Here is a 24,641-nt window from a genome sequence, read left to right on the forward strand (position 1 = left end):
GATGTGTGTAGCTCGTAAAAGTCTATATCTGGAATGTGTAGTCACATGGGCTGCGAAATGAATTTATCTGTATCTTGGCTGCAAATGTATTATCCCTGTTTTTGCACTCATAAGTTGGCTTTTGTCATTTTTCTGACTGCTCTCTTTTTCTTGTTTGTTATTTTAAAAATATTTTCACTACCATCCAGAATGGCATTCAAAAGGGGTAAGCTCAGATACTTAGCTGCATGGTTTCTTAACTCTAATTATAGCATGCGCACTGGTCTAAATTTTAGCATGCGAAGTTTAGATGCATCTTAGCCTGCTTTCCATTGATTGATGTATTCACTCAGGTATGTCTGAATAGGATATAATTTCCACTGACCATGATAATTGTCTTCAATCAATAATTTTTAAAACCATAAAGCATTTATTTGGAAGAGAACAGAAATATTTGTTCTTTTTAATTAAATATTAGAATTATAATTTGGTTCACAATTTACCGTAAGTGAAAGCATTTAGATGGGAAATTATTTGGAACATATTTTTATAGCTTTTGTTATAGCCTAATGGATTAATTCAATGAATAAATAATTTGTAGAAACAAGGTTTAATCCCTGGTGTATACTGAGGTTGTATGAGTGTTATAGCAATTGGACCTATGCTTCTAAGTGAAATGAAGTCTATCCAGAGCTCCTGTTGCTAATTGTGATGTAACAACCAGTGTCAGAAGTAAAAAAGAAATGAATGGCTTGAATAAGATTAGCTTGACTGTGATGACCCATTAGGTTAAAGCTTGCTATTACCGACTGTAATGACAAATTCAACAAGCTCCTGGAGATTGATCAGAAACAGTGGATTTATGCTCCACAGCACATCAATTCTTGCTGAAGAGATAAGAGAAAATTGACCAATTGTGATACTAATATCTTTTTATAAATAAGTGAAGGACTGAAAATTGTTTATCAAATGGGTGTATATTTTTTAATGGATCATTCATCTCCATTCTTTATGGACAATGTGTTTTGGATTGCCATTTTTCTTGCAGAAGGATTGAATCTGAGCCATAATAGGTTGATTGTGAATTCAATATTTTCTGTGAAGCAAATCCAGTTCCAAAAATTTCTGGAATCCAGTACAAAGCTGGCTGGCTATTTCTTTTGTTAGATTTTTGTAAGCGACATGGCTTCACTGACAGAATATTGAATTTTCAGCTTTAAGTCTTGACTCTATTCTAAATTATGAATATACTAAATCTTGAATGCCAATGTGGACATTGACATTGTAGAGTGTTGTCAGAAATGTCAAAACTTGCTCTTCACTTCATGGTTTGCCCATGAGGAAATTAGACTTATTCTAAGGCATATTTATTGACAACACTCAGCAAGTAATTAGAGATAGGGTAGGATTTATGACTCACAGTAAGCTATCTCCGGCTCAGCAAACAAAGTCAAGTTACACGGAAATAAACTCTACTTACAATTTAGACAAAGTAGAATCACAGAGGCACAGAATATAGAATGTAGACCAGTAGAGCACAGGAACAGGCATTTCGGCACACAATTATATGCCAAATCAGTTAAATTAGTAATTCAATCACCAACTAATCTCTTCTGCCTACACAATGTCCATATCCTTCCATTTTCCTCACATTCATTTGCCTACCTTAATGTCTCTAAAAACTCTTTAATCTGTCTCTAACACCACCCCAGGCAGCACATACCAGGAACCCATCACTCTTGAAATAAAAACTTGTCCCTCACATATCCTTTGAAATGATTTCTTTCACTTTAAATGTATGGTCCCTGATATTCGATATTCAACTATGGAAAAAAGATACAATCTGTTGACTCTATCGATGCCTGTCATAATCTTATAAACCTCTGACAGATCTCCCCTCAGCCTCTGCCTCTCCAGAGAGTACAATCCAGCCTCTTGTTACAGTCATAGTCATACTTTATTGATCCCGGGGGAAATTGGTTTTCGTTACAGTTGCACAATAAATCATTAAATAATAATATGTGAATTATGCCAGGAAATAAGTCCAGGACCAGTCTATTGGCTCAGGGTGTCTGACCCTCCAAGGGAGAAGTTGTAAAGTTTGATGGCCACAGGCAGGAATATCTTCCTATGACGCTCTGTGTTGCATCTCGGTGGAATGAGTCTCTGGCTGAATGTACTCCTGTGCCCACCCAGTACATTATGTAGTGGATGGGAGACATTGTCCAAGATGGCATGCAACTTGGACAGCATCCTCTTTTCAGACACCACCGTCAGAGAGTCCAGTTCCATCCCCACAACATCACTGGCTTTACGAATGAGTTTGTAGATTCTGTTGGTGTCTGCTACCCTCAGCCTGCTGCCCCAGCACACAACAGCAAACATGATTGCACTGGCCACCACAGACTCGTAGAACATCTTCAGCATTGTCCAGCAGATATTAAAGGACCTCAGTCTCAGAAAATAGAGACGGCTCTGACCCTTCTTGTAGACAGCCTCAGTGTTCTTTGACCAGTCCAGTTTATTGTCAATTCATATCCCCAGGTATTTGTAATCCTCCACCACGTCCACACTGACCCTCTGGATGGGAACAGGGGTCACCGGTGCCTTAGCTCTCCTCAGGTCTACCACCAGCTCCTTAGTCTTTTTCACATTAAGCTGCAGATAATTCTGCTCACACCATGTGACAAAGTTTCCTACTGTAGCCCTGTACTCAGCCTCATCTCCCTTGCTGATGCATCCAACTATGGCAGAGTCACCAGAAAACTTCTGAAGATGCCAAGGCTCTGTGCAGTGGTTGAAATCCAAGGTGTAAATGGTGAAGAGAAAGGGAGACAAGACAGTCCCCTGTGGAGCCCCAGTGCTGCTGATCACTCTGTCGGACACACAGTGTTGCAAGCACACGTACTGTGGTCTGCCAGTCAGGTAATCAAGAATCCATGACACCAGGGAAGCATCCACCTGCATCGCTGTCAGCTTCTCCCGCAACAGAGCAGGGTGGATGGTGTTGAACGCACTGGGGAAGTCAAAAAGCATGACCCTCACAGTGCTCGCTGGCTTGTCCAGGTGGGCGTAGACGCGGTTCAGCGGGTAGACGATGGCATCCTCAACTCCTAGTCGGGGCTGGTAAGCGAACTGGAGGGGATCTAAGTGTGGCCTAACCATAGGCCGGAGCAGCTCCAGAACAAGTCTCATAGCACATGCCCTCTAATCCAAGTAGCATCCTGGTAAACCTCTTCTGCACCATCTCCAAAGCTACAACATAACTTCCTGACTTTTGAACTCAGTGTCTTGAAAATAAAGACAGGTATGCCATATACCTTCTCAACCATCCTATCAACCTGTGCAGCCACTTTTAGGGGGCTATGAACTTGGATCTCAAGATCCCTCTGCTCATCAACTTTAAAAGTGTACTGTCTCTTTATATTTCACATACCAAGGTGGCTGGGTTAAACTCCATCTGCCATTTGTCTGCCCATATCTGCAACTGATTTATATGTCACTATTTTTTTTGCCGGTCAGCCTTGCTAACCACAACACTATCAATCTTTGTACAATCTGCAAACCCAATAACCTACCCATCTACATTTTTATTTGGGTCATTTATATGCATCACAAACAGCAGAGGTCCCAATACAGATCCTTGCAGAATATTACTAATCTCAGACCTCTGGCTAGAATAAGGCCCTTTGACCACCAAAGGGACAAGCCAATTCACCATAGATCCCATGCATCTTAATCTTCTGCAGACCTCCCACCCTGCAAAAACACATTTCAGGGAGGTAGCACCATCAATTTGCGGGAGACTCCCGGGAGAGGTGGGATGTCTGCAATAGAGTAGCTCCTTAGCAGCTAGCCAGCTAGTTTAAATAACGTTAGCTATGCTAATGAACGAATGACACCTGTTAAACTCAGCTCAAGCAATACACATCAAAGTTGCTGGTGAACGCAGCAGGCCAGGCAGCATCTCTAGGAAGAGGTACGGTCGACGTTTCTGGCCGAGACCCTTCGTCCTGGGATTTTTGTTCATCCTACTTACCAAGGACTTTTCGTGGCCCCTCTTGACTCTCCTAATTCCTTTAGAACACAGAGCATAGAAAGCCTACAGCACAATACAGGCCCTTTGGCCCACAAAGCTGTGCCGAACATGTTTTCGCTTTAGAAATTACCTAGGGTTATGCATAGCCCTCTATTTTTCTAAGCTCCATGTACCTGTCCAGGAGTCTCTTAAAATACCCTATCATATCCGCCTCCACCACCGTCGCTGGCAGCCCATTCCATGCACTCACCACTCTCTGCATAAAAAACTTACCCCTGGCATTTCCTCAGTACCTACCTCCAAGCACCTTAAAACTGTGCCCACTCATGTTAGCCATTTCAGCCCGGGAAAAAGCCTCTAACTACACGATCAATGCCTCTCATCATCTTATACACCTCTATCAGGTCATCTCTCATCCCCTGCCGCTCCAAGGAGAAAAGGCCGAGTTCACTCAACCAATTCTTGAGTTCTTTTCTAGCTTCTTTATAATCCTCAAGGGCTCTTTTTGATACTAGCTTCCTAAGTTTTCTTTTTCTTTTTAAATCTTTTTATTGAATAAGTATACAAAAAGGTAAGCCATATAGGCACTAATACACTGTTAGAATATAATAAAATTACAGGAGATATTAATACAAAAAAAATGATACAATGTAACTTAAACATAACGTACCAAGGTAACATAATAGTATACTAATTTTTATATATATATATATATATATATATATCAATAGAGAAAAGGAAAAAAAAAACCCAAAAAAACCCACCGTGCAACTAACTAAAAGCAAAGCAAAGCAATGGGCTAACTTGAAACCAAACAGGGTTAAAAAACTTAAAATCACGTCCTCAATCCCGACCTCCATTAAAAACAGTAAAAAAAAACAAGAAGGGTATATATTACATTAAATGAAAATATTGAATAAAAGATCTCCAGGTCTGTTCAAATTTAAATGAGGAATCATAAAGATTGCTTCTAATTTTCTCCAAATTCAAGCATAATATCATCTGAGAAAACCAAAAAAAGGTAGTTGGAGCATTAAGCTCTTTCCAATGTTGTAAGATACATCTTTTTGCCATTAAAGTAAGAAATGCAATCATTCTACGGGCTGCAGGAGAAAGATTACTGGAAATTTTAGGTAGTCCAAAGATAGCAGTAATAGGGTGAGGAGAGATATCTATATTCAATACCTTGGAAATAATATTAAAAATGTCTCTCCAAAAAGTTTCCAGAGTAGGGCAAGACCAAAACATATGAGTTAAAGAGGCTATCTGCCCCGGACATCTATCACAAAAAGGATTAATATGAGAATAAAAGCGAGCTAATTTATCTTTGGACATATGTGCTCTATGAACAACTTTAAATTGAATTAGGGAATGTTTAGCACAGATAGAGGAAGTATTGACCAATTGTAAAATCTGCCCCCAGTCATCCACGGGAATGATAAACCCCAATTCCTGTTCCCAATCTACCCTAATCTTATCAAATGGAGCTTTCCTAAGTTTCATAATAATATTATAAATCATAGCCGATGCACCTTTCTGACATGGATTAAGGTTAATTATAGTATCTAAAATGTATGTAGGAGGAAGCGTTGGAAAGGAAGAAAGTATAGTACAGGAAATCTCTAACTTGTAGATATCTAAAAAAATGTATTCTTGATAAATTATATTTATTAGATAATTGTTCAAAAGACATAAGGGAACCATCTAAAAATAAATCCAAAAACCGTGAAATACCCTTAGTCTTCCAAATTTGAAAAGCACGATCCGTAAAAGAGGGAGGAAAAAATATGTTACCTAAAATAGGAATCGCTAGCCCAAATTGGTTAAGATCAAAAAATTTCCTGAATTGAAACCAAATACGTAAGGTATATTTAACTATCGGGTTAGACACCTGTTTAAGGCGTTTCAAATCAAAAGGAAGAGAGGAACCTAAAATAGAGCCAAGTGTATAACCCTGAACAGATTGTAATTCCAATGCTACCCATTTAGGAATGAATAGTATATCCTGGTCAAGTAACCAAAATTTCATATGTCGAATATTAATTGCCCAATAATAAAATCTAAAGTTAGGTAACGCTAAGCCTCCATCTCTCTTAGCTATCTGTAAATGTATTTTACCCAGTCTCGGGTTTTTATTTTGCCAAATAAATGAAGAAATTTTGGAGTCAACTTTATCAAAAAAAGATTTTGGAACAAAGATTGGTAATGCCTGAAATATATATAAAAATTTTGGCAAAAAAATCTTAACTGCATTAATACGACCAATCAAAGTTAAATATAAAGGAAACCATTTAGATGAAAGTTGAATAATATGGTCAATTAATGGTAAAAAGTTAATCTTAAATAAATCTTTGTATTTACAAGTAATTTTAATCCCAAGATATGAAAAATAATTATTAATCAATTTAAATGGAAAGTTATGTTATAAGGGAAGTTGTTTATTAATCGGGAAAAGTTCACTCTTACTAAGATTTAATTTATAACCTGAAAAAAGACCAAATTGTGCTAATAGCTCTAAAGCAGCAGAGATGGATTTTTGAGGATTAGAAATATATAAAAGTAAGTCATCAGCATAGAGTGATATTTTATGGGACTTTAAGCCCCGAGTTATCCCAGTAATATTTGGAGATTCTCGAGTGGCAATTGCAAGAGGTTCTAATGCAATATCAAATAATAAAGGACTAAGAGGACAACCTTGTCGAGTACCTCGAAAAAGAGGGAAAAAAGGTGAGCTTAAAGAGTTAGTACGGACCGAGGCCACAGGAGAATGATATAACAATTTAATCCAGGATATAAATTTCGAGCTAAAATTAAACATTTCAAGCACCTTAAATAAGTAAGGCCATTCTACTCTATCAAAAGCTTCCTCAGCATCTAAAGAGATAACACACTCAGGAACATTTTGTGAGGGAGTATAAACAATATTTAACAGTGTACGAATATTATAAAAAGAGTAACGACCTTTAATAAAACCCGTTTGGTCTTCCGAAATAATAAAAGGAAGTACTTTTTCTAATCTATTTGCTAATAACTTAGAAAAAACTTTAGAATCAACATTTAATAAAGATATTGGTCTATAAGATGCACATTGAGCGGGATCTTTATCCTTCTTTAATATTAGAGAGATTGACGCTCTATTGAAAGATTCAGGAAGTTTACCAAGTTTTAATGAAGCCTCAAAAACCCTACAGAACCAAAGGATTAATGAAGGTGCGAAACATTTATAAAATTCTACGGTAAACCCATCAGGGCCAGGAGCTTTCCCCAAATTCATAGAGAAAATAACATTCTTAATCTCATCCGTGGTAATGGGAGTATCTAACATAGAAGACATATCCTGTGAAATCTCAGGGAAATCTAGATTATCTAAAAAATCATTCATATATTAGAATCTCGAGGAGACTCTGATTGATATAAGGAAGAATAAAAATCACAGAAGGTTTGATTAATCCCCACATGATCAAGTATCAGTCGGTCATTTTGGTTATAAATCTGATTAATTTGAGATTTAGCATAATTAGACTTCAGTTGATTAGCCAACAGTTTGCCAATTTTGTCACTGTGTACATAAAATTCACTTCTTGTTTTCTTTAATTGGTTTACAATCGAGGACGCTTCCTAAGTTTTAAATATGTTCCTTTTCTCTTCTTGACTAAATTTATCACCTCTCTCGACATCCAAGGTTCTCTTACCTTGCCATTGTTGTCCTTCCTTCATATTGGAATATACCTGTCCTATATTCTGTGCATTTGGTCTTTAAACACTCTCCACATGTGGACTTGTGCAAAAACAGCTATTCCCAATTAACCCTCTTGTAATTTGCCCTCCTCCAATCCAGTACTCTCCTGCAAAGTCCATACTTTATTTATCCATAGCTGTCTGAAAACTTAAGGAGTTCTGGTCACTGTTCCCTAACTGCTTACCCACTGAGTGGTTGGTCACCTGGCCAGGCTCATTATAAAAACACAATGTCCATTACAGCCTCTCTTCTGGTTGGACTATCTATGTATTGATGTAACAAACCCTCCTGGATGCAACAAATTCTGCCCCCGCTAAATCCTCCTACACTCTAAAAGTCCCACTTCTCAATAAAATTCCAGAATGTCTAGCAAGTTAGAAACAGTCATAAAAGAATTAAATAAAATTATAAATCTGAATCTGTTTCCAAGATTGATTGATAGGGGAATTATCCAATCACTGTCACTCTGGGTAACTACAGTGCCCTAAGGCTATATGTTTCCTTCTAGGATAATAGCAACAGGAGTATGATACTGAATCAGAAGACAGACTACAGATGTTGGAAACCTGTATCAACATGCAAAAAATACTGGAGGAACTCAGCAGATCAGGCAGCATTTATGGATTAAAATGAACAATCGACATTTCAGGCCAAGACTCTTCATCTAGATCCTTCATCAGGATGCTGCCTGACCCACTGCATTCCTCCAGCATTTTGTGCTGGTTGGCATTGAATTATGTGAAAAATCTCCCACTCTTGTACCATTAGCAATTATTAATCAGGTGGTCCATAATATCCTTTACTTTAACTATTTTCGGGCATAAAGTAAATATTCCCTTTGTCATTCCAGGAAGGAATAATGCATTGGGCGAGTCCTTCTGGTACTAGAAGGATGTTTATCTTAATTTGCAGGGGAGACGTTTAGGTTCTTCAAATATTGAGTTGCCATTGCTTCATAATGTTGGATGCAAAACAATTTATATTCATACTTAAGTACAAACAAATACAATTAACTGATACAAGATGAAACTGCACAAGTTCATACCTGAAGGAATGAAATGCAGTTTTGTACACTAGACTAAATTGCTTTTGCCTCCAGTATAAGATTTGCTTACTGCATATGTAACGTGAATCAAGCATTAAAATTCATTGTGCCATTACTTACAATCAATAAACAACATTGTCCTATGTTGTAAACCTGGAACTCAACACCTCCCCATGCAACTGGACCCTTGACTTCCTGATCAATAGACCGTAGTCAGGAAGGATAGGCAGCAACAACTCCACCACTATTATACTCAACATTGATAACCTGTTCTGGTCTAACCATGTTGATACCATGGACAAGAAACCTCTCCAGAACCTCTACTTCCTCAACAGACTAAAGAAATTTGACATGCCTCCTTTGACCCTCATCAATTTTTACTGATGCGCTATAGAAAGCATCCTATCTAGATTCACCATGGCTTGGTTTGGCAACTGCTTTGCCCATGACTGCAAGAATCTGCACGGTTGAGGACACAGGTCATCACATCATGAAAACCAGTCTTCATTGACTTTCTATAGAACACTTTCTGGAGAACTTTCTATAGAACACTTTCTGTCATTACACTATTCCCTTTTCACACACTTTGAAGGATATGAAGTTATCACTGCCTCATCTTACAAAGTACATTGATCGAGATTTTGTGGGAGTGATGATAGGATAAGCACCATGATACTTGAAAATGTTAATAAGCTTGGTATTTGTGTACTTGTGCATTTGAACAGGGAAATACAGAAATTGAATGCAAGTTTGAGGAGCATATTCCATGTGGAATTCTAGCAATGAAGAAGCAAGACTGATTGTCCACTATTTACAGAAAGAACTTACGTGAAGTTCTTTTGCACTGGTCCAAAGATGCATAAGGAATGTTTCCACATTGGTATTAGTGGAAGAGAATGATGCAATGGATTTCAAAAGACACAAAAAGACTTACAAATATTTTTCAGTTGATAACATTAATGAAATTGGCATCATTAATAAGCTTTACAAACTTCGAAAGACCTTTTAAAATATTTCCAAGACCTATACTTTTCAAGAAATACTCTCTTTCATTGTGAGTTAATTTAACTTTTTAAAAAAGTTACAATGTGTTTTGGAATTCCAGAGCATTGTATGTAGAGCTACTAGGACTTGATGTTTCAATCCCTATGGTAAATCAGCACTCTCGATGTTGGTAGTGGGCTTGGAGTGGTGACAAGGAGTCATTGAGTTGCACTGCACAGAAGCAGACCCTTCAGCCCAACTCTTTCATGCCGATCAAGATGTCAGCCCATATCCCTCTCAATCTATGGCCTTTTAAAAGCTTGTGAAGTATTGTGTTACTTAGTTTTTAAAATTCTACAAACATTGTCTGCTGTTTGTGAATATTTCTTAGTGATTTATGCCTCCGATAATTAAAACCATTCATTATTTTAAAAAGAACTAGAAGTAGAGTCAGTTTACTATCATTGACATATGTTGTGAAACTTGTTGTTTTGCAACAGTAGTACTGCACAAGACATAAAAATTACTACAAGTTACAAAAATAAATAAATTGTGCAAAAGATGAATAACAAGATAGTGTTCACGGTTCATGATCCATTCAGAAATCTGACACAAGAGGGGAAAAAGCTGTTCTTATAATGTTGATTGTGGAGCTTCTGGCTCTTGTTTCTGATGGTAATAACACAAAGAAAACATGTCCTGGATGGTGAGGGTCTTTAATGATGGATTCATGAGGCATTGCGCTTTAAAGATATTAAGATATTCGATATAGTGGGGGTGGTTGTGACCATGATGGAATTGCCTGAATCTAGAACGCTTGGTAGCCACTTGCATTCCTGTGCATTGGAGCTCCCATACCAGGTTGTGATGCAACCAGTTAGAATGCTCAACTTTACATCTGTAGACATTTTCAAGAGTCTTTAGTGGCATGCCAAACCTTCTCAAGTTCCTAATGAGGTAGATCCATTAGTGTGTAGTAGTACGTTGGACCCAGGATAAAGGCTCTGTGAGGTTAACACCCAGAAACTTACAGCTGCTCACCTTTTTTACCACTGAATCCTCAATAAGGTCTGGTGTGTGTTCTCCCAACTTTCCCTTTCTGAAGTCCACAATGAATTCCCTGGTCTTGCTGACATTGAGTGTGAAGTTGTTATTGCGACACCACTCAACATGCTGAACTATCTCATTGCAGTATGTCTCTTCGTCACCATCTGAGATTCCACCAACAACAGCTTCAGTTGTTCAGGGCCATCAGTGAATTTATAGATGGTATTTGAGCTCTACCTAGACACACAGTTATAAACGTAGAGAAAGTAGAGGTGGACTAACCACAGATCCTTAAGTGTGCCTGTGTTGATGGTCAGTGAGGAGGAGATGTTATTATCAATCCACTCTGACTGTGGTCTCCCAACAAAGAAGTCGAGAATCCAGTTGCCACAGGGAGGCACAGAGACCCAAATTTTGAAGGTTGCTGATTAGTAGTGTGGGAATGGTAGTGTTGAACATCAAGCTATAATTGATAAATGGCAACCTGACATATGTTTTGTCTTTCTCCAAATCCAAGTGGAAAGCTAGTGAGATTGTGTTTGCTGTAGATCTGTTATGGCAGTAGGCAATTTGTAGTGGGTATTTGTTCAGGCAGTAGCTAATTCTCACAATTACTATCCTCTCAAGGCAATTCATCAGTCTGTCCATGTCTATATGTGCATAAGAGTTGTGGCCGAGTTTGAGTTTTTGAGTGTGACTCAGTTTGCTGTCATATGTCATTGACTTTTTGTGGGGTATGGTGAGTTTTGGATACTCTGCAAGATACCTCCTGTATCTTGCAGAAGAGAATAATTTACAAACCTTACTATGCAGGAACCTAATAATTAAAACCTGTGATAGAGGTATCAGGAACAACAGCTAAGATGTTGTCATGATTCTTTATAAAATAATGGATCAGTCTGGAGTTTTGTATTCAGTTCTTGGCACAGTGCTTGCAGATACATGCAAAGCCCTCAGTGAGGATACAGTAGAGAATAACTTGAGTGATTCTGAAAATGAGGGAGTTTACTTTTATTAACGGACTGGAGAAACTGGAGTTATTCTCCTTGGAATAGAAGAGGATGAGATATATCAGAATTTAACAAACTTTTGACAGAGAAGATGGAAAAACTTCTCCCATAAGTACAGGGGTCCATTACAGAGGATATAGAATGAAGGAGATGGGTACATAAACAGAAAATGACATTAAGTGGCAGAATATAGTATTAATGGTAAGACACTTGGCAGTGTGGAGGATCAGAGGGATCTTGGGGTCCGAGTCCATAGGACACTCAAAGCTGCTGCGTAGGTTGACTCTGTGGTTAAGAAGGCATACGGTGCATTGGCCTTCATTAATTGTGGAATTGAGTTTAAGAGCTGTGAGGTAATGTTGCAGCTATATAGGACCCTGGTCAGACCCCACTTGGAGTACTGTGCTCAATTCTGGTCGCCTCACTTACAGGAAGGACGTGGAAACCATAGAGAGGGTGCAGAGGAGATTTACAAGGATGTTGCCTGGATTGGGGAGCATGCCTTATGAGAATAGGTTGAGTGAACTCGGCCTTTTCTCCTTGGAGCGATGGAGGATGAGAGGTGACCTGATAGAGGTGTACAAGATAATGAGAGGCATTGATCATGTGGATAGTCAGAGGCTTTTCCCCAGGGCTGAAATGGCTAGCATGAGAGGGCATAGTTTTAAGGTGCTTGGAACTAAGTACAGAGGAGATGTCAGGGGTAAGTTTTTTATGCAGAGACTGGTGAGCGCATGGAATGGGCTGCCAGTGGCAGTGGTGGAGGCAGAAACGATAGGGTCTTTTAAGAGATTCCTGTATAGGTACATGGAGCTTGGAAAAATTGAGGGCTATGGGTAAAGCGTAGGTAGTTCTAAGGTAGGGACATGTTCGGCATAGCTTTGTGGGCCGAAGGGCCTGCACTGTGCTGTAGGTTTTCTATGTTTCTATGTTTCCAAGTAAAATATTTTAAGGCAGCTAGTTGTGAAGGGATGAGGTACAGTACTGGGATCCTAATGAACATAGATCACAGAACATGTTGACTATCCCTAATCAGACTATGCTTTCTAAATGCTTGTAAATCCTGTCTCTACGGATCCTCTCCAATAGTTTGTCTACCACTGATGTAAGGCTCACTGGTCTAAAATTCCAGGATTATCCCTATTACCTTCTTTGAACAAAGGAATAACATTTGCTATCCTCTAATTGTCTGGTACTACCTCTGTGGCTAGTGAAGAAGCAAAGATCATCGCTAAAGGCACAGCAGTTTCTTCCCCTCACAGCTGTAGTAACCTGGGGTACTTCTCACCCGATCCCAGCGACTTATCTGTTCTAATGTTGTTCAAAAATTCCAGCATATCTTCTTTCCAAATGTCGACATATTCTATGATGACCCTTTTATTCATCAATGTCCCTCTCACTGGTGAATAAATTGATGGCAAAGCACATTGTTCAGGGCTTCCCTTGCCTCCTCTGAATTCAGGCACATGTTTCTTCTTTTATCCCTGATTGCTCCTACTCTCACTCCAGTCAATCTCCTGTTCTTCATGTACGTATAGACCACCTTGAGTTTTTCCTTAATCCTACTGGCCAATGCATTCTCATGTCCCTTTCTAGCTCTTCTAATCCCAGTCTTAGACTCACTCCTGGCTAATTTATAACTCTTAATAGTCCTGTCTGATTCTAGCTTCCTAGTTGCAGGCATGCTATGTTAACACCAGAAGTGTGGCAACACTTGTGGGCTGCCCAGCCCATCCCCACTGATTTGATTTGGTGCAAATAACGCATTTCATTGTATGTTTCGATGTACATGTGACAAATGCTAATCTTTATCTTTTCTGCTTCCTTCCTTGAAGGCAGATTCAAATGGGGCAATTAAAAGCCAAATAAATAAGTAAATAGAATGAAAGGAATGACTTTGGAGGGTTGGGGAAGATAATGGGTATGGTGGACTACCTTAATGGCTCATGCATGCAGATGGCACTGACATAATGGGCTGAATGGCCTTGTTCAGTTCTGTGATTTTGTGGTGCTGTCTAAGGTTGCAAATTAAGGATTGCCCAAGGTCAGTGATGAGTAGTGTCATTTTACCAGTCTCAGCAAAAACCAGGCTTCAGTTGCTTGGCACATTATTTATCACTCAGATTCAGAGTCATACTGCTTGGAAACAGGATATTTGGCCCACTGAGTTTATGCTGACTCATTTACACTAATCCTAATTGTGATCCTAATTATCACTTGCCTCACCGCTCCCCCATATACCACAGCAGTAGGGGCAACAACTGTGGGCATTAACCTGACAAACTCTGGAAACAGAAGAGTCTATAGATGCTGCAATATGGTGCAAAAGAAAACTGTTGGAGGAAATCAGTGTCTGTGAGTGTGGGGATGGAATCAGAAACATAGAAAACCTACAGCACAATACAGGCCCTTCGGCCCACAATGCTGTGTCGAACATGTACTTACTTTAGAAATTACTTAGTGTTACCCATAGCCCTGTATTTTTCTAAGCTCCATGTACCTATCCAGGAGTCTCTTAAGACACCCTACCATATCTGCCTCAACCACCGTTGCCAGCAGCCCATTCCACGCACTCACCAACCGCTGCATAAAAAACATAGCCTTGACATCTCCTCTGTACCTACTTCCAAGCACCTTAAAACTGTGCCCTCTCGTGTTAGCCATTTCATCTCTGGGAAAAAGCCTCTGACAATCCACACGATCAATGCCTCTCATCATCTTATACACCTCTAACAGGTCACCTCTCATCCTCCGTCGCTCCAAGGAGAAAAGGCCAAGTTCACTCAACCTATTCTCATAAGGCATGCTCCCCAATCCAGGCAACATCCTTGTAACTCTCCTCTGCACCCTTTCTATGGTTTCCACGTTCTTCCTGTAGTGAGGCGACAGGAATGATGTCTTGGTAAGGCAAGCAGGTGTTACAACCAGATCTGGGCGCAAGTGGGCAGCCAGCGTGGCTGCGGAGGAGGCAGTGTGTTCTCTGAAGCTGCGAGATATCATCGGCCACCCCTGCGTCGGGCGGCAAGGCCTCGGCTCAGTTCACTTCCAGAAGTGGGGAAACGCAAGCATAAGGAACAGGCGAGACATGATACAGGCAGAAGTACGGATCTGTGAGGAAGAGAAGCAGATTTCAAAAGCAGTGGAACAAGGGTCCCAGGGTGCCTGGACAAAATGGGATCTGCTTAAGCGCAAGATCTCATGGGCAGAGTTATGGAGACTGGAGCCCTTCCGTATTTCCTTCCTCTTGCAATCTGTGTATGACACCCTTCCTTCGCCATTACATCTGTACACATGGGGGATGAGAGAGGACCCATACTATAAGCTCTGTGGTCAAAAGGGGACACTGGCTCATATACTGTCCGGGTGTAAAACAGCTCTAACTCAAGGACGGTATAGGTGGCGCCATGATAAGGTGCTTCTGGCTCTTGCTGACACACTAGAGCGGAAGAGATGCAAGAAGAGGACGGCTGGCACAGATTTGAGGAAGGCCATCACCTTCATCAAAGAAGGAGCTAGGCCTTTCGTAACCAAACAACCAAAGCCCAATCTGCTGCTAACGGCCAGGTCCTGGGAGATGAGGGTCAATGTGGGAAGGAGGTTGCAGTTCCCGGATGTGGTGCACACAACCCTATGCCCAGACATTGTACTGTGGTCAACCAAAGACAGGAAAATAATTCTGGTTGAGCTGACTGTGCGATGGGAAGAGGTATGGGAAGAGGCCCATGAGAGAAAGGCCTTTAAGTACCAGCCCTTAGTGCAGGAGTGTAAAGACAAGGGGTGGCAGGCATGGTTGTTCCCTGTGGAGATCGGCTGCAGAGGTTTCCCAGCCAAATCAGCATGGCGGTTGTTGTCAGATCTGGGCCTGGGCAAAAGGAGCAAAAAACAAGCAGCTCATAGGATGGGGGAAGAGGCAGAACGAGCCTCTTGTTGGATTTGGAGTAGGCGAGAGGAGGGAAGCTGGAAGCCAGGAGCAGATGGGCAGTGATTTGGCCACCACTGCCGGCCCACCAACTGTAGAGTGTCGTGGTTAACGGTCGAAACACTTGGTGAAGGTTGGGAACCACCCGATGACATCTGCTCCTGGCTGAAGGCTACAGTTACCTTATAGGGTAACTGGAGAATGCACCCTAACAAGTGTTTGTAGCAAGTGTAGTTTCCACATTCTTCTCTGTAGTGGGGTGACCAGAACAGAGCACAGTACTCCAAGTGGGGTCTGACCAGGGCCTATGTAGCTGTAACATTACCTCTCAGCTCTTAAACTCAAACCCATGGTTGATGAAGGCCATGCACCTTATGCCACCTTAACCACACAGTCAATGTGGGCAGCAGCTTTGAGTGTCCTATGGACTCGGGTCCCAAAATCCCTCTGATCCTCCACACTGCTGAGAGTCTTACCATTAACACTATATTCTGCCATCATATTTGATGTACCAAAATGAAATACCTCACACTTGTCTGGGTTGAAATCCATCTGCCATTTCTCAGCCCAGTTTTTCCTCCTTTTGATGCCCCTCTGTAACCTCTGACAGCCCTCCACACTATCCACAACACCCCCAATCTCTGTGTCATCAGCAAATTTACTAACCCATCCCTCCACTTCCTCATCCAGCTCATTTATAAAAATCACTAAGAGTAAGGGACCCAGAACTTGAAATTAGGCACACCTAAGGCACACCACTGGTCACCAACCTCCATGCAGAATATGACCCGTCTACAGCCACTCTTTGCCTTCTGTGGGCAAGCCAATTCTGGATCCACAAAGCAATGTCCCCTTGGATTCCACGATTCCTTACTTTCTCAATAAGCCTTGCATGGGGTACCTTATCAAATGCCTTGCTGAAATCCAGATACACTACATCAACTGCTTTACCTTCATCAATGTGTTTAGTCACATCCTCAAAAAGTTCAATCAGGCTCATAAGGCATGACCTGCCTTTGACAAAGCTATACTGACTATTCCTGATCATATTATGCCTCTCCAAATGTTCATAAATCCTGCCTCTCAGGATCTTTACCGTCAACTTAACAACCACTGAAGTAAGAAACATTGTCTATAATTTCCTGGGCTATCTCTACTCCCTTTCTTGAATAATGGAACAACATCCACAACCCTCCAATCCTCCAGAACCTCTCCTGTTCCCATTGATGATGCAAAGGTCATTGCCAGAGGCTCAGCAATCTCCTCCCTCGCCTCCCACAGTAGCCTGTGGTACATCTCGTCCTGTTCCGGACACGTATCCAACTTGATGCTTTCCAAAAGCTTCAGCACATCCTCTTTCTTGATGTCTATATGCTCAAGCTTTTCAATCTGCTCTAAGTCATCCCTGCAATTGCCAAGATCCTTTTCCATAGTGAATACTGAAGCAAGGTTTTCATTAAGTACCTCTGCTATCTCCTCCTGTTCCATACACACTTTTCTACTGTCACACTTGGTTGGTCCTATTCTCTCACATCTTATCTTCTTGCTCTTCACATACTTGTAGAATGCATTGGGGTTTTCCTTAATCCTGACTGCCAAGGCCTTCTCATGGCCCCTTCTGGCTCCCCTAATTTCATTCTTAAGCTCCTTCCTGCCAGCCTTATAATCTTCTAGATCTCTATCATTACCTAGTTTTTTGTACCTTTCATAAGCTTTTCTTTTCTTCTTGACTAGATTTACAACAGCCTTTGTACACCACGGTTTCTGTACTCTGTCATCCTTTCCCTATCTCATTGGAACATACCTATGCAGAACTCCACAAAAATATCCCCTTAACATTTGCCACATTTCTGTCATACATTTCCCCGAGAATATATGTTCCCAATTTATGCTTCCAAGTTCCTGTCTGATAGCTTCATATTTCCCCTTATTCCAATTAAGCACTTTCCTAACTTGTCTATTCCTATCCCTCTCCAATGGTAAAGGAGATAGAGTTGTGATCACTTTCTCCAAAATGCTCTCCCACTGAGAGACCTGACACCTGACCAGATAAATTTCCCAATACCAGATCAAGTACAGCCTCTCCTCTTGTAGGCTTATCTACATATTGTGTCAGGAAACCTTCCTGAACACACCTAACAAACTCCACTCCACCTAAACCCCTTGCTCTAGGGAGATGCCAATCAGTATTTGCGAAATTATATCTCCCACCACGATAACCCTATTATTATTACGCTTTGCCAGAATCTATCTCCCTATATGATCCTTGATGTCCCTGTTACTATTGGGTGGTCCACAAAAACTCTCAGTAGAGTTACTGACCCCCTCTTGTTTCTAACTTCCACCCACAGAGACTCAGTAGACAATCCCTCCATGACTTCCTCCTTTTCTGCAGCCATGACACTATCTCTGATCAGCAGTGCCATGCCCCCACCTCCTTTGCTTCCCTCCCTGTCCCTTCTAAAACATCTAAAGCCTGGCACCGTAAGTAACCATTCCTGCCCCTGAGCCATCCAAGTCTCTGTAATGGCCACAACGTTATAGCTCCAAGTACTGATCCATGCTCTAAGCTCCTCCACTTTGTTCATGGTGCTTGTTGTATTAAAATAGACACATCTCAAACCATCTGACTGAGCACATCCCTTCTCTATCACCTGCCTATCCTCCCTCTTGCACTGTCTCCAGGCTTTCTCTATTTATGAGCCAACAGCCCCTTCATCCATTTCTTCACTTCAGTTCCCACCCCACCCCAGGCAATCCTAGTTTAGACTCTCCCCAATAGCCTTAGCAAACCTCCCTGCAAGGATATTGATCCCCTTTGGATTCAAGTGTAGCCTGTCCGTTTTGTACAAGTCACGCCTGCCTAAAAGAGGTTCCAATGATCCAGAAATCTTAATCCTTGCCCCCTGCTCCAATCGCTCAGCTACGCATTTGTCCTCCAACTCACTCTATTCCTATACTCACTGTTGCGTGGCACAGGCAATAATCCCGAGATTACTACCTTTGAGGTCCAGCTTCTCAGCTTCCTTCCTAACTCCCTGTAGTCTGTTTTCAGGACCTCCTCCCTTTTCCTACCTATGCCGTTGGTACCAATATGTACCACAACCTCTGCCTGTTCACCTTCCCACTTCAGGGTATCGTGGATACAATCAGAAACATCCCGGACCCTGGCACCTGGAAGGCATCAACCATCCGTGTTTGGTATACCATCTGAATTGTCGATATTTCAAGCTGAGATCCTGCAATGGGACTGATAGTGGGCAGGGAAGACAGCTGGTATAAAGAGGAGAGTGCCCATCTTCCCTCTCCACTCTCAGTCTTGATGCAGGGATTAAACCTGAAGCATTACAATTCCATTCTCCTGACAAGTGCTGCTCGAATTGCTGAGCTTCTCAATCAGTTTGGCTTTTTTTTTGCACATTGTTCAAAAATGAAAGTAAACTGGAACAACTATGTATGCGGTCACAGGAAGAATATGCAAATTTCCCAAAGATAGAAACCAAATTTGAAATTGAACCTAAATGTTGAAACTATAAGAAGCAAGTCTTCTAGCTGCACCAGTATGATGTCTGTTGCCAGTCTACTGGCTGAATGGCCTGAAACATTTACTTTGTCTTCTTTTCTACAGATGCTGCCTGGCTTGCTGAATAATTCTAATAGAGAACTTCCAATTTTATTTCTGAAAGCTCATCTATTGGATTACTGATGGTTCTGGTGTTCCATTCTTGTCATTCTCTCTGCTGCCTAACAGTCTTTATATAAATATTTATGTAGTATTTTACAACATTAAAATTAAATCACAAGTTAAATAAAGGAAAATCTGCAGATGCTGGAAAACCAAGCAACACACACAAAATGCTGGAGGAAGTCACCTTGGGTCTTGGCCTGAAATGTAGACTGTACTCTTTTCCATAGATGCTACCTGGCCTGCTAGGTCCTTCCAGCATTTTGTGTGTGTTGCTTGAATTATCTGTATATTGGGTGCAGTTTTCTAGCAATCATGGAAAAAAAACAGCAATTCCTCTACGTGTTGTTATATAATACATGTTGCAATTTGCTTTATCACTTTTTCGTTACGAAATCTCACCATCTTTCAAAAAGAGTTGATCAGGAGAACACTTTGACATGATAAGATATTAATATACCAACTGAATACTGTTGGGAAGCTATATTAATATATTAACTGACAGCTATTGGGAAATGTAGTTTAAAATACTAACTGAAGGCTTAAAAACTAAAGACTAAAAATTTAAAATACTAAATAACTGAAAACTATTGGGAAGTACAGGTATATTTTCAGGCAGATTATGCTAACTCAATTTGGTATTTACTGGCTCGGTGTCCCCAACCCTTTTTTGAAATCTGGTTTGTTAGGTCTGGCAGCAATAGTGCAGGGGACTATTCTGAACAGAACAGCACAGTGCAGGCCCTTGGGCCCATGACGCTGTGCTGACTTTTTAACCTACTTCATGATAAATCTAATGCTTCCCTGCCACAGTGCCCTCCACTTTTCACTCATCCATGTGCCTGTCTGAGAGTCTCTTAAATGTCCATAATGTATCTGCCTTTAACATTATCTCTGGCACTCACTGTGTAAAAAAAACTACCTCTAGCATACCCTACACTTTCCTTCAATCACCTTAAATTATGCCCTCTCATATTAGCTATTTCCATGCTGGGAAAAAGGAGTAACTTCTGTCTCTTCCTATCCTAAAGGGTCTTGATCCAAAACATCAAGCGTTTACTTCCTTCCATAGATGCTGCCTGACCTTGATTCCTTCAGCATTCTGTGCATGTTGCTCAAGATTTCCAGCATCCGTAGAATCTCCTGTGTCTTCTCAGGTTCAGATGAGTAGTGCTAACCGTGCTGGCTGAATCATTGCAGACTTCATCACTGGCAGCAGTAACTCTGGCAAGTCTGCTCGAAAGCCTAAGCCTTGGAACTTTCCCTAGAGCTTTGACACCTGGCAAAGCCCATTCCTCAGTTCTGCTGGCTGTAAACCTGTCAATACCGTATATTGTATTTAATCCCTAGTATTTTGAGACATTTAAATGTTTAGAATTGTAAATATTTAAAAAAAATTTATTCAAAGGCAAAAAAAAAGCATCCCTAAAAAGAGCTGAGACACATAATTAGAACATTACACTAAACTGAAGCAAATTAAAGATAAGTAACTTACCTTTCTGCTAGAGGTGTATAAAATCATTAAGAGAATATTCAACATACTGTAGATAGGCAGAAACGATTCCCATTGGTGATGGTCAAGAGCACTGAAGATGACATGAGAAACATATATTTACACAGCAATTGGTTAGGGCCTGGAGCAAGGGGTTGGCATTACATTGATTACTTTTCCTTAGGCTGTGTAGAAACTGGATGGCTTACACCCCCCATGCTGTAATCATTCTGCAGCTGTAGTTGCTTTCAATGCTCGACTCACAGCCCAACAAGCTGCTTTGCAATGAACAGGATATGGGATCTTTATCAGATCTAACCTGTTCTGGATGATTCATCTTCCACAGGAAATCTAGAACCAGTGCTATATTCTCAGGATAATGGATTTTTCATTTCAGACTGAAATGAGGAGAAATTTATTGCATTACAGCACTTTAAATCTTGTGATTTTCTACCCAAGAGAACTGTGGAAACTGAACTTTAGTTAAATCAGATTTATGGCAATATAACAGGAAAATGGAAACATTTTGTCAAATCATTGCTTATCCCAAAGTTGACCTTGACTCTGCTTTGCTACTTAATCCCTTAGATAGGAACTATAGTCCTACTTCCAGTTTCCTGGAGAACGGAAAATAACCCCACACTTACTATCTCTATATTATTGCTTCAATAATTCAACTAAGAACTCTACAGGATACGCATAGCTCTGGAGACTCACAGTGTTCTGAGAATTACACATGCATCAGCAACTGAGCAAAAGGCTTCTGAAACAACTAAATGCTGTTCCATTCAGCATCCTTAGCTTTTGCTAATGAGATCCATTACATTTAAATGCTTCTGTTAATAAAGATAAAACAAAATTATCATTCATTATTGGCCCAGATTTTCTTGACAAATGCCAGCAGTGTGCACCCACTGAAGGCCAAACTTCTTGACTAATATTCTAAGGGCAATTTCTGGACTATATTCCAATGTTCTATGCTTCATGGAATTCAGAAATTATATGCCAGCTTCCTGCAGTTTCCTAGTACGCAGAAACTACATCAGGTTAGCCTATAGGTTAGTTACACGCTTTTGACTGTATTATATTAACTTAAACTGATTTAATCTTTGCTTTTAATGATTGTACATTTGTATGGTGTGAATAACATTTGTGTATTAATATTACTGAAGGTCAGGCAAGCACTCCAATTCTTTGACAATCTTGACAGTCGGTATGACTCAAGTTTGATTTAACTCAGCTACCATGAAAATGTTGTGGCTAGGGCATGCCACTTATGGTCAAATGGCCTTGTGCTGACCACATTTGACCTGGTGTTGCTGGGATTGATGCTGCATGAAGATCTGCTCCAGATAAATGCAGACTTGGCAAGGATGGAAGCAGCAGGAGTAGGTTGCTCAATGCTACCAGGATATTCAATGGTAATGTGTTATAATTGGTGCATTGATCTTGCACGATGAAATTCCAATGAAAAATACATTTCCTCATCTTTCCTTTGCTTTTGTCACAGCATAGATATTCTGAAGGATAAGCCACAATTCAAATAGGCATTTTCTATATTAAATTTGTATCCTTGGCACGTCACAACTGGAGGACAGTCTGAAATGTGAAAGGATCCACGTAATCTACATTACAGTTACATTACATTACAGTTCTATTGGGAATAATGACCAGTTGTTTGATATCAGATCCACTCTTAATGACATCATAATGCATTGATATATTAACATCTCAGTAGTGGAAGACTGACATATGATATATGTCACAATGGCCCCAAATCAAAGAGCAAAATGGAAAGAACATGTTGTTCACTTTACTGTACCTAAAACTACAATTTCACAAACTACAGTATATTTTGATCACAGCATACAAATATTAAATTACTTTCACGTTAATTATTTTATATTTACATTGTATTATTTAATGCAGGATCTCCTTAAGATTAAATATAAACATTACAGGTACAATAGCTTGTTTTGCAGACAAAACACACTGTTTAGGATGTTCCTTTGATGATGACAATCTCTAAAAAACCTATAACTTTAAAAAAAATGAAAATATTAAAATCAGTAACATCTATTACTGTCACTGTACAACATTGTTGCAAATCCAGTTCATCAATTCTCCTGAAATAAACAGGAGGTAGTTTCAGGTGGAGATCTTGATGTCTCTACATGTTACAGCCACTTCCATAATTCATTTTTAATTAGGAAATTCTGGAAATATCTCATAAATCTGCCAAATAACTTCTTGATTGCTTACAACACACATAAAAATGCTGGTGAACGCAGCAGGCCGGGCAGCATCTATAGGAAGAGGTACAGTCGACGTTTCAGGCCGAGACCCTTCGCCAGGACTGATTTCTTAATTGATTCTTAACTAATCTTGATTGATTTCTTACATTGTTTTGGAAATGGTCACTCAATCCCTGTTACTATTAGCCCAGCTTTCATCCATACATCGTTGAAGTCGAACCCTGAACTGGCGGATGCAGGTTTGATTTCAACATTTAAGAGCAATTTGGATAGGTAAATGAATGGGATGGCTATGGTGGGCTATGGTTGGTGCAAGTTGATGGGGATAGACAGAATTATATTTCAACATGGTCTGTACGGGCTGAGGAGCTTGTTTCCGTGCTGCATTGCTCTATGACTCTATATCTTAATGAGCTGGGTAAGGAATAGTATAAAATATTTATAATACTTTGTGATTTCAATCACAATGGAAAGAAAAAGCTAACTCATGGTTATACGAGACCCAAATGAAGCACTTTAGTTCAGCCTTAAATTTACTTCATTCAACTGGTTGTAATTTCATGTCAAATTAATGTTACCATACTACTGGAAACATTGTTATTTCCCTCATCAGTCATTCTTAAGACATTGGCGAGACTGTGCCAAATATTTGAACATAAAGGTCCTTCAGGATGTTCCTGAAATAGCCAAGTTGATGAATGCTTCAATACATTTTGAGTGTGTTTACTTTTACTGATAAACTCATGAGGTTCTCCAAGCAGATTTTACTATTGGCACCACCACTTGTTGTTCATACAGCAATAGAAGAAACCAGTAGAGATATTACTGTTAATTCCCTTTCTTGAATTATTTAATATAATAGCATTATAAAAATTCCCTTCAACATTTAAGTCCAGTCAATAACCATCTGCCTAACAATGCTGTCAAATAATTTTAGAACAATAATTTGGTAAAATAAATTGAAGATCAATTAGTTTATGAAAATTCCAGTAAAGAAGACAAAAATATTATGGTGAATAGATTCATCAAAGGAGAACTTGGTACTTCTATAACTTGATGATCCTGTTAGCACAATAAAATAAGCCTCATAACTTTTAAGAAACATCACAGACTTTCGGAGATAAAACATACAACAACAGCACTCACGTCTGGACAAACTGAAATAATGTTTGAAGCCTTTGTTCAAGAAACTTAGCAGGAAAACTATAAACTAATCATTGTTTACGTTGTGTATTTCATCCTTTTTTTAATACAATTCCGATGAATGCATCTTGAAGAAGTAAGTCGTTACCTTTCTTAAATAGATTTGTAAAATTGATAGCTGACACCAGGATCATTGAATGCACAAGTGATGGACACCACCACAAGAGCTCTTACAATTCTAATTTGACTTGCATAAACATGCTCTTTTCAATTACTAATTAGATAACATAAATGTTAAAGTATA

This window comes from Mobula birostris, chromosome 12 (assembly GCF_030028105.1).
Source record: "Mobula birostris isolate sMobBir1 chromosome 12, sMobBir1.hap1, whole genome shotgun sequence".
NCBI lineage: Eukaryota > Metazoa > Chordata > Chondrichthyes > Myliobatiformes > Myliobatidae > Mobula > Mobula birostris.